At 36.3% G+C, this 11773-nt stretch overlaps 1 pseudogene; it reads left to right on the top strand.

Moving 5' to 3' along the window:
* The first annotated feature begins 3718 nt into the window (after window positions 1-3718).
* On the top strand, window positions 3719-11009 carry LOC130721565 (DNA (cytosine-5)-methyltransferase 1-like; annotated as a pseudogene).
* The last annotated feature ends 764 nt before the right edge of the window (window positions 11010-11773 follow it).

Here is an 11773-nt window from a genome sequence, read left to right as displayed (position 1 = left end):
TCCTACTATGCTACAAAAGGCCCTGTTGACTCTTAAAGCAACTTAGAACTAGTGACCAATCCAAAAAGCTACAATGCATTCAAGTAAAAAAGTTGATATGTATTGTAAATGCTAGCTAGTCTATTACTAAGCATCAAGCATCACACACTTACATAATCCAAAAACACAGGAGAGACACTGTATCAATGTAAAGATGATAAATTTACGCTAAAATTCAGAAACAAAAGATGGGTATATCGGTTACCAGAATGGTGGAACAAAGTGGAAGCGGTGCCAATGCCGGTCAATGAAGGGGAGGCAACCAATTCACCAAATAGTGTAGGGTAACGATGTTATGATTTTTTAACAGTCAAATTCGGTCATAGAAAATTGAAATGCAATTTTTAAATATAAAATGTATACAGTAACGAGATTTTTAAAAATTTAATTCTTTTGGGATTTTTTTTAATTTTTTTTTTTAACTTTTTTTGAAATTTACAATTTGGTAAACATTACATTTAATTACATCTCAGTATTTTTTTAAAATTTAGTTATGATGTTATTTTTTTTTAATTTAGTTATGATGTTATAAAATGGTGAGATCTAATTATTTTTTGGTTTTCAAAACGGCTTAATCCTAATTTTTTGAAACCACCACAAAATATGATTTAGTGATTATAGCTTTTAATTTCAAGAACATGTACCTCACCGCCACCATCATCCTCAACACCACCATCACCACTGCCACCACAACAGCCACACCGCCGCCATGGAAGATACCTCCACCACCAACCAGCACCACAACCAGCACCCACCACCACTAGCATTGTCATTGTTACTATCATCGCAACCATCTCCCACTGCCATTACCATTTCCATCACCACATATCCACCAACAACCTCCACCACCTCTACCGCCGCCACCAATGTCACAACCCTGCTAGGCTACCACTACCCTCAACTCTACCATCGTTGCCACACCACTATGTAACACTAACACTACCAGTCTACCACCACCACCCATCATCCACCATTATTGCCGCTGCTAGTAACAGTTACGTCTTCCTCCACAATTAGGTAAAGTTGATAGAAAATATCTTATAAGTTATAAGAGTGCTAATTATTGTAAATTCACACAACACCTTTTTTAAAAATTGAAAACCACAAAATTAACATTAAATATATAAAAAAAATTACTAGTCATGATTTTTAAGAATTAAAACGTATAAAATTAAAACTCACCTTAAATGGGGCCTAATTTAAATTTAAAAAAGTGAAAATTAGTTTTGGTTTTTAAAAACTTCAAAACATAAACTAAAACCACCCCGTGAACAAAGCCTAAATCATTTGCCAAGGTGTATAAAATTATATCTATTTAAAGCCATATCAACTTCATTAAATGATGTTGACAATGTCGCATAGCATATATCATACATGTAAACATTTCATCTAAGCTCAAATTTAGATGAAGACAAAAATCAAACACTTCTCTACATAAATACCTTAATGAATTTTTTTTTGGCAAGAGACTAAAGTTGAATTATCATACATTTAAAGGACAAAAACATACTTAACCCTTATAAAAAAAGTTAGATATCAATTAATCATTAAGTTATAATTCATATACATCTTCACTTTATCTTCTCTTTTAATCATATTACCAATCAATCACATTCTATTTTTTATGAGGTTTCTTCTCATCTCTCTTTTCAATTAAGAGTGAATCACTTTAGTGTTTAGGGATCAATGAACCTCTTAATCCCATTAATCATTATCCTCTTTGGCCCACAAAATGTCTGTCAAATCATCCATAGGGGATAAGTATAAAGGGTAGAAGATTTGAGTGAGTGTGTAGGTCTGTAGGATGTAGGAACAGAGATAAACACGCGCAATGTCTTACCTCTGCACTGCATTGCTCAACATCACAGAACATATGGATATGTTCCTACACATCCCGACAAGCCGCACATACCTTCGACGCTGCCATGTTCCGGTTACATTGCTGTGCCAGATTGTTCAACCTCCTCGCCGATCTTCCGGACATGCAAGCGGAAGAGCCATGACTCCTCTCAGATTCGGGTTGCTCTCCGGCGACCTCAATCTGAGAAGGGTCATGGTCCTTCCGCTTGCCAATGTTCAATCAACCATTGACCAAGTGAGTAGTTTCAAAACCAGTAGAGTTTGTTAGTGTTCCTAAGATTGAGTTATGTTTTGATTTTAGGAGTTTGAACACAATGTTTGAGAATCAAGAGAAGGGTTTTGTCATTGATTTGGTTGATTGTGTAACTGCCAACTGTCTTACTTTGAGCTTTGTTCAGTGTCCTCATTCCCTGGTTTCAGGTAAAGTGCTTTCATCAGCACACATGACTTCTACTTCTGCATTTGATTCTTTTGACCCCATTCTAATCCTTTCCCATCACAATTCATCACTTTCCTCTTCTTTACTTCTCTGCATCCTAACTCCAATCTCATTTTTCTCCTTGCTCAATCCTCATCAGGTACATTACATCAATTCAACAATTGAATTTTTTTTTTTCTATCAGTTTTAGTTAGCTGCTTGATCAGACACCCCTTTTGTTTTGCATGTGAATTTTGTGCTAAAATTTTGATTTTTAATGGACTTACTCTACCCAGCTCAATCAATCTGTTCTTCCCAGGTTCCTGATCAGGCTTTTGATTCAAAGCTTCCACCTTGGATTCTTTTTCCTGAGATTTTGGTTAGTATGTTTATATGGAGTTTTGTTTTTCTTGTTGTTTTGGAAATGCTTTGTCTTCTGTCTGATGAAATTGTTAACCTTTAGTATTTTCTTTGAAGGGAATGCCATTGTTTCTTTTTGCATGCATAAAATAAGCACTGGATTTTGCAGGCATCCAATTCAGGTAAGGTTCGGTTTTAATTAATGGAGCTGGTGTGACTGCATACTTCTCAATTAATTATTATGCTTACTTAAGATCACTTGCATCATTACAACTTGTATCCATTTCTATCTTTCCTGTCTATGTTGTGATCTGTTACTCATTTTCTTTGTTTTTACTTATTTATCATTTGAATTTAATCATATCTGTCTTTCGTAATTTTTTTGTATCTTTTGACATGTGAAGTATGTTTTGACTACTGTAAAGTGAGGGATACACTTTAAATGATAAAGCAGAAAATTATAATCGTCCGATGATATATCCCATGATAGGGATATGAGCATGATCCAGATCGCCTTGACGATATCCCATGGTGGACAGGGATATGGGCGTGATCATTAACCTTCACACTCCAGATGTCCTGGGCGTGAGGGGGATGTTAAGTCTCACATTGGCTAGAGATATGACTAATGAAATGTTTATAAGTGGGTAGGAAATCCTCAGCTCTTGAGTTAGCTTTTGGGTTGAGTTAGGCCTCCCAAATTCTAATACATGGCTTAATATACATGTGGATGTCTTTTGTCATTATTAATCATTGATTTTTCAATCAACCGCCATCCTTTCATTTTACACTCTAAAGTGCACTTCACATTTTAGAGGAGCAAAATCTGTGTATAAAATTGAAAGAAGTATCTTTCTCTTAGTGTGCGATTGTGTGTAGGTGCTAGTTTATGACACACACTATTCATTTATTTACTTCCATTAACTTGCTCCCTATACTATCCATGTGTGGTATTCCTGTCTTCTTTTACTTTCTGCCTTCCTATTTCATAGAACTCCAAAGCAAACAGGTCATATGATGTTCATAGATCTCTTTTATTTCTGTCTCATGACTGTCTCAGTTTCCTTGTGACCATTATACTGCTTAACTTTTTCTTAATCATTGCCTTGGTTTCCTTATGAAATTCATAAAAACTTACGAGTTTTCTGTTTGTTTCTATTAACTGTCAAATTAAGGGATAAGATCAACAAAAATCTGCAGTTTCCAAGGTTGAACAGTTAGTTATGGCAGGAGATAAAAAAAAGAAGCGAAGTATGTCAGAGAGAAGTGAGCAGCTTTCCGATACCTGCAGAAACCCAAAACAAGCTGTGTCATGTGATAATTTGAAGGAGAGATCCATTTCCACATCTAAGAAGTCTTGTCTTACTGAAATAAAGAAGGATCAGGTTGTGGAAGAAGAACTGGCTGTCCTCCTGACTTCTGATCAGGATGATGGTCGTCCAAATAGAAGAATTACAGACTTTGTTCTGCATGATGAAAGTGGCACAGGACAACCTCTTGAGATGCTGGAAGTGAAGGATTTGTTTATTTCTGGAGTTATATTGCCACTTGAAGTAAGTACTGAAAAGAAAAAAGAGAAACGCATTAGATGTGAAGGCTTTGGACGCATTGAATCATGGGATATATCTGGTTATGAAGATGGATCTCCTGTGATATGGCTTTCAACTGATATGGCTGATTATGAATGCTTTAAACCGGCTACTAAATACAAAAGGCATTATGATTACTTTTTTGAAAAGGCTCATGCATGTATAGAAGTATACAAAAAACTTGCCAAGTCTTCTGGTGGGAACCCTGATATAAGTCTTGATGAGTTACTTGCCAGCGTAGCACGGTCTATGGGTGGTAGCAAGTATTTTTCTGGAACTGCATTTGCAAAGGATTTTGTCATTTCTCAAGGTGAGTTTATTCATAAGCAGCTGATAGGATTAGATGTCACATCCAAGCAAAATGACAGGATGTTTGCAAATATTCCTGTGCTTGCTGCTCTTAGAGATGAGAGTAAGAAACCTAGAAACTATGTAAATGCAACAGTAATGCCTTCAGGTGAAAGTTTAAGGATTGAAAGCAATAGTGAATTGAATTCTAGGGCTTCTGCACAGGAAGATGGGGATGCAAAATTAGCAAGGCTGTTTCAGGAAGAAGAGTATTGGCAATCAATGCAGAAGAAGAAAAGCCACAGATTAGCTTCTGCTCCTAGCAAATACTATATTAAAATTAATGAAGGGGAGATTGCCAATGATTACCCTCTACCTGCTTATTATAAAACCTCCTCCGAAGAAACAGATGAGTTAATAGTTTCTGGTGATGACTATGATGTGTATGACACTGACAATCTTCCTAGAAGCATGCTGCATGATTGGTCTTTATACAACTCAGATACAAGATTGATTTCTTTGGAACTTCTTCCTATGAAACCTTGTTCAGAGATTGATGTTACCATCTTCGGATCAGGAATAATGACTTCTGATGACGGAAATTGTTTCCATTTGGATACTGATAGCAGTCAAACTTCTTCCATTAGTTCAGGAGCACAGACTGTTGATGGACTTCGAGTTTATTTGAGTGCAATAAAAGAATGGATGATTGAATTTGGATCATCTATGATTTCCATATCCATCAGAACAGACATGTCCTGGTATGGTGTCTCTTGTTCTGAATAAACTCTATTTTTTTATTACATTCCTTTGATTTCAAAAGAATTAGTAATTTTTTATTTATGTTAATGCATATTAGGGATGTGGCCTATCATTTTTATGGAAATATTATTTAAAGCAATAAGACTAGAAAATTTCATTTGATACAAATTTGGAAGATCATATAAAAAAAATACTGAATTTACTCTTCTGATATGCATTAGTATGTTATCAGAATCAATGCAGACTATTATAGATAAACTAGTATAAGATCACCCAAAGAAAGTTAAAAAAAGGATACAATATAAACCGTACACTTCAATAGGTCTGGTCTCTCTCTCTCTCTCTCTTCACTTTTTTCCTGCCTTTCTTTTCACATCTCCCCACTTGCCATGCCTGTAGCTGTTATTTAGTTGCGTTACTTTCCATGCTTACTTGAGGTGCTGATCCTCTACTTCCCCTATGCATTCTCCTAATGTACACCTTAGCATGTGGAGGTTGGCTAACAGTTTGTTGAGGAACTTCTATGTCAAACTATTAATGGAAGTTATCTGCAAACAGAAATATTGCAAATAAATTGGGTTATCTTAAGTGAATTGGAAAGCCACATAAGTGCTTTGCATATTTTACTAGTCTATACTCTATATGTCAATAAGAACTATCTCCAACCAATTTCATTCCTTTCAGGTATAGACTCGGGAAGCCATCAAAGCAGTATGCTCCTTGGCATGCAGCAATTTTGAAAACTGCAAGGCTTGCTGTTCGTATTATCACCTTATTAAAGGAACAAAGTAGAGTGTCAAGACTTTCTTTTGGAGATGTCATCAGGAAGATATCTGAGTTTAGTCAAAACGATGTTGCGTACATTTCATCTGATCTATCAGCTGTTGAGAGATATGTTACTGTCCATGGACAAATAGTTCTACAAATGTTTGCGGAGTTTCCAGATGAAAATATCAGAAAGTGTGCGTTTTTAACTGGTCTTATGAGGAACATGGAAGAGCGACACCACACAAAATGGTTGGTAAAAAAGAGTAAAGTTGTAAGAAAGAGTGAACTAAATCTGAATCCTCGAGCAGCAGTTGCTCCTCTTGAGTCCAAGAGGAAAGCCATGCAAGCTACAACAACAAGGTTGATCAACAGAATATGGGGGCAGTATTACTCAAACTACGTACCAGAGGATTCAAAAGAGGAAACTGCTAGTGAATTAAATGATGATGATGAAGTTGAGGATCAAAAGGAACATGAAGACGGTGATGAAATTGAGGAGGAGACATTACTTTTGGAAGGAACCCAAAAATCACATTCAGTTTCAAAACAACCTGAAATATTTTCTGCAGACAGAGAAGTAAGATGGGATGGGGAGCCTGTAGGAAAAACAAATTCTGGATATGTTCTTTATAAGCGCGCAATTATTCATGCAGATGTTATTTCTGTGGGGGGATCTGTGTTGGTGGGATTTGATGAAACAGATGAGCATCCTGCCATTTATTATGTTGAGTATATGTATGAATCACTGGATGGAAGCAAAATGTTTCATGGTAGACTGATGCAGCACGGATGCCATACTGTTCTTGGAAACACTGCTAATGAGACAGAGTTGTTTTTGACAAATGAGTGCAAGGATTTGGGACTGAGAGATGTTAGGAAGACAGCTGTTGTAGATACTCGGCGAATGCATTGGGGACATCAGCATCGAAAGGATAATATCACTGCCAATAAAATTGCAAGGGATAGAGCAGTAGAGAGGAAGAAGAAAGGTTTACCTACCGAATATTACTGTAAAAGCTTGTACTGGCCTGAAAGAGGTGCTTTCTTTAGCCTTTCATTTGATACTTTAGGTCTAGATTCTGGCATTTGTCACGCTTGCAAATTAAAGAAAGCCAAGGAGGAGGATGTATTTGAAGTAAAATCATCTCGGAATGGTTTCCTATTGAGAGGAACTAAATATTCTCTTGACGATTATGTTTATGTAAGTCCATTTGAATTTGACGAAAGGATAGAGCAGGGAACTTGCAAGAGTGGGAGGAATATAGGGTTGAAAGCTTATGTTGTGTGCCAAATTCTGGAAATAATTGTCAAAATGGAAACCAATCAGGCTGAAATGAAGTCCACCCAAGTCAAAATCCGAAGGTTTTTCCGACCAGAAGATATATCAAATCAGAAGGCATACCGCTCTGATATTCAAGAGGTTAAAGAAACTGATTATTTTGAACTCAATAAAAGAATGCACAGTTTCACACAAACTATCACATGGACACATTAGTTTGTTGAAAGAGCAAGCAAACGATCACATTAATAATCAAAATGATATTATAACTGAGTTTGTATTTTTTAAAATTTCTAAGGGTTTAAAACCATTCACAATTTATTCAATTAACTATATTAAGTGAGCTCCTCTGTTTGCATGTGTTGATAAGTTTCATTGTGCATTGCTTTTATTTTGAGAGTTGTTCAGTTTCTGTATCTGGTCTGTACTGTCTAATATGTCTTAAGTTTTTATATTGAATTAGGTTCCATGATTTATATCTTTTAGGTATACTACAGTGGAGAAACACATTTAATCTCTGTAGAATCCATATAAGGTAAATGTGAAGTCAGAAAGAAGAATGATATTCCCACATGCAGTGCCCCTGGAATCTTCCAACATGTGTTTTTCTGTGAGCACTTGTATGATCCTGCCACTGGGTCACTCAAGAAGGTATTGTATTCTTCACCCCCTTTGAGTATGTGTATAATGTGCTTGTGAGTGCATCCTGATTTCTCCATTTGATTGATAGTTTCCAGCTGATGTCAAAGTAAGATACTCAAGTGGACATACAGTTGATGCTGCAGCTATCAAAGGAAAAGAGAATTGTAATGACGGAGAAAGAATAACAGAACCTGATAAGGAAAGAAAGACATCAAACGAGAAACGCTTAGCAACCTTGGATATTTTTGCTGGTTGTGGTGGTTTATCAGAGGGATTTCAGCAGTCAGGTAATCTTAAATGCGCTATTATAGCTAGAGATAGTTAGATCTACTATGAATGCATGTTTAATTTGAGTTGCTTCTCAAATGATTCAGGCATTTCATCAACTAAATGGGCTATTGAGTACGAAAAGCCGGCTGGGAATGCATTTAAAGCCAATCATCCTGAAGCATTGGTGTTTATTAACAACTGCAACGTTATCCTTAGGTAAATTATTACAGTGATAAAATCTCCTTCCCCAAGCCTGAAAAAGTGGAACCCATTTGTAAGTGACCTATAAATGCATTGTAATGCAGGGCTGTGATGGAGAAGTGTGGGGACGTAGATGACTGTATCTCAACATCTGAGGCTGCCGAATTAGCTACTTCACTAGATGAGAAGGAAATAAATAATTTACCCATGCCAGGGGAAGTGGATTTCATTAATGGGGGGCCTCCATGCCAGGTCCGTCTTGCTGTTTGCTTTGTTGCTATTCTAAAGATGGTAAAACTTTAGTTAGTGATTGAATTGAATAAGTCTCGTGTTCCAGGGCTTCTCTACGATGAATAGATTCAACAGTAGCAGTTGGAGTAAAGTTCAGAGTGAGATGATATTAGCATTTTTATCCTTTGCTGATTACTTCCGGCCAAGGTATTTCCTGTTAGAGAATGTGAGGAACTTTGTGTCTTTCAATAAAGGACAGACATTCCGGTTAACCTTGGCTTCACTTCTTGAGATTGGTTACCAGGTAAAATTCTATTACTGCATAATTTTTCCATGCAAGCATCTGCACTCTTAAGTTCAGTTGCTATGTAGAAGAATGAGAAACTAATATACAAACACCGATTTGCTTATTCAAAGGTGAGGTTCGGTATCCTAGAGGCTGGAGCTTATGGGGTTTCTCAATCAAGAAAACGTGCATTTATTTGGGCAGCCTCTCCAGAGGATGTTCTCCCTGAATGGCCAGAGCCAATGCATGTCTTTTCTTCCCCCATGTTGAAAATTAAGCTTTCAGAAAATGTTCAGTATGCTGCTGCTCGCAGCACTGCTAGCGGGGCCCCATTCCGTGCAATAACGGTTCGCGATACCATTGGTGATCTCCCAACTGTGAAGAATGGAGCCTCTGAAATAAACATGGAGGTAAGTAAAACAGGAAAAATGTGGATTCTATGTCAATTTACACTTAGCGAATTTGAGTTTCCCATGACTCATAAATCATCTGGTTTTGTATTGCACAGTATCAAAGTGATCCTGTCTCATGGTACCAAAAGAAGGTTCGTGGGGACATGGCTGTCTTGACGGATCATATTTCAAAAGAGATGAACGAGTTGAATTTGATTCGATGTCAGAGAATTCCTAAGAGGCCAGGTGCTGACTGGCGTGATCTTCCAGATGAAAAGGTAAAACTAAGTTTTGGTGTGAGATTTAAGCTTAACAATTTATATGTTTTGAGCTTACCCATTGGTTGTCACGTGTACTTGGCATAATGTCCAATGAAAATGCAGATAACATTGTCCACAGGACAAGTAGCTGATTTGATTCCATGGTGCCTGCCAAACACAGCTGAGCGGCATAATCATTGGAAGGGACTGTTTGGTAGGTTAGATTGGGAAGGGAATTTCCCAACTTCCATTACAGACCCTCAACCAATGGGGAAGGTTGGAATGTGCTTTCATCCTGACCAAGATAGGATTCTTACAGTTCGTGAATGTGCCCGATCTCAAGTAAGTCTTTAACTGGAGTTAGCTATCACTCTGAACTCAAATTCCATTATAAAAAATAAATTCCCAATAATATTAAAACTAATTACTCTGAGGATTAAAACTAATTTAGATTCAGTAGGAAGCTTATTAAATTCAATCTGGACCTGACATATTTATTCTATTTTGAAATTCTTTTATTAAGGTTCTGTGTGGTGATGGCACATCAACTAAATCTATTTTAGCTAATCACGTGTAATTAACCATTCGGTTTGATTTCAAAATGAGCTAGAATTAATATCTTTCTCTAATGGCAAGAAGTTTAAATCCTCCTCTAGTCCTAACTGGGTAGGTTTTAATTTGTCAGTGAGCCTCAGGATGTGAGGCTCAGTGTCAAAGATAAAATATCTCTTACTTACTTGTCTCAGAAGGTTTCACATACAACAGTCCTAACATGCTAGGAATGTCTATAATTAACTTGTGAATGTAATATATGATAATTTTTAGTTACAGAGCATTAATAATCCTTAATTAGGAAGCTGTGACTTGCGCCAGAAATAGTTAGATTATAAATAATCTGATTTGGTGTAACTTTTGCTTAACATCTTTCTTATTCATACATAAATCCAGGGCTTCCCAGATAGCTACCAGTTTTGTGGTAACATCATACAGAAACACCGGCAGATTGGTAATGCTGTTCCTCCTCCTCTAGCATTTGCACTGGGGAGAAAGCTGAAGGTAGCTGTGGATAGCAAGAGCAAGAGCTCCAAGTAGAAGATTGGGTTACAGGATGGAATCAGCCTTCAAAATATTGTAAAATATCTTAGTCATGAGTCCAAACATCTAGTCATTGTAAATTGTACAGAGTCCGTGACATCCCTGCCATTCCCTGGATTACTTTAGGCTCATTTCACATCAACTTTGATGTTCATGATCAGGTGATAGTTTAGCTCTTGCAAGTGATTTGTCTCCATTATTTAAAAAAATTAAATTGTACATTTGAAGTTTGAACCATGAAATAGCTAAATTATTATATTATATAATAGACAAAGAATTCTATCTGATTCACTGTAGCCTTATATTGGTTTATACTAACCTTGTAAAAGCTAACTTCAAATTTATCACTTTTTATTTTATATGTAACCTTTGAGAGCACAGACCATAAATGACATGTTTAGTTATTAATTATTATCAATGAGCCAATTAAAAACCATTCACATACATGCATCGTACTCTGTTAGTAATCATGCATAAAAATCTATGTACAAATTGCTGTACGATAGATCCATTGAATCAATTTCAATAATTTCAGTATCATCATCTATCTGATCGATCTATTACCATATTTTAAGTTCTAATCATAACCTACCATTATGGTTTTTAAGAATCTTTATTTCAAATTACTCTTTCCAACCGATTATTGTTTACTCTTACTACGGTGTGAACCTGATTGTTGCAGTCTCAATATTATAAATTTATTATCATCGGGTGGTTGGTTCAAGTGGTACATGCTTGATTCCCCTTAAGCAAGATCTCGGATTCGAATCTTGTGGATGAACAAAACTCCCGCGGGGAGAGTTAGCCCTATCTTGATGTGAATGTTCCCGTGTCAAACAGGATTTCCTTCGAAGAAGGATGACTGTCTTACACTAAAAAGAAAAGTATTAGAAATTCCTTACATTGTTAAAAAAAATTGAATTCAATCAAGTGATAGAAAATATAAGACATCCCATATTTTTTGTTTCTCTTAAATTCTGAATTAAATTCTCTCATTCAAAGTTTTACAACAATCGTAATAACTGTTAATGAA

This window comes from Lotus japonicus, chromosome 5 (genome assembly GCF_012489685.1).
Source record: "Lotus japonicus ecotype B-129 chromosome 5, LjGifu_v1.2".
Taxonomy (NCBI): Eukaryota; Viridiplantae; Streptophyta; class Magnoliopsida; order Fabales; family Fabaceae; genus Lotus; species Lotus japonicus.
The sequence above is the reverse complement of the archived record's forward strand: the minus strand, read 5'-3'. Positions and strand labels throughout refer to the sequence as shown.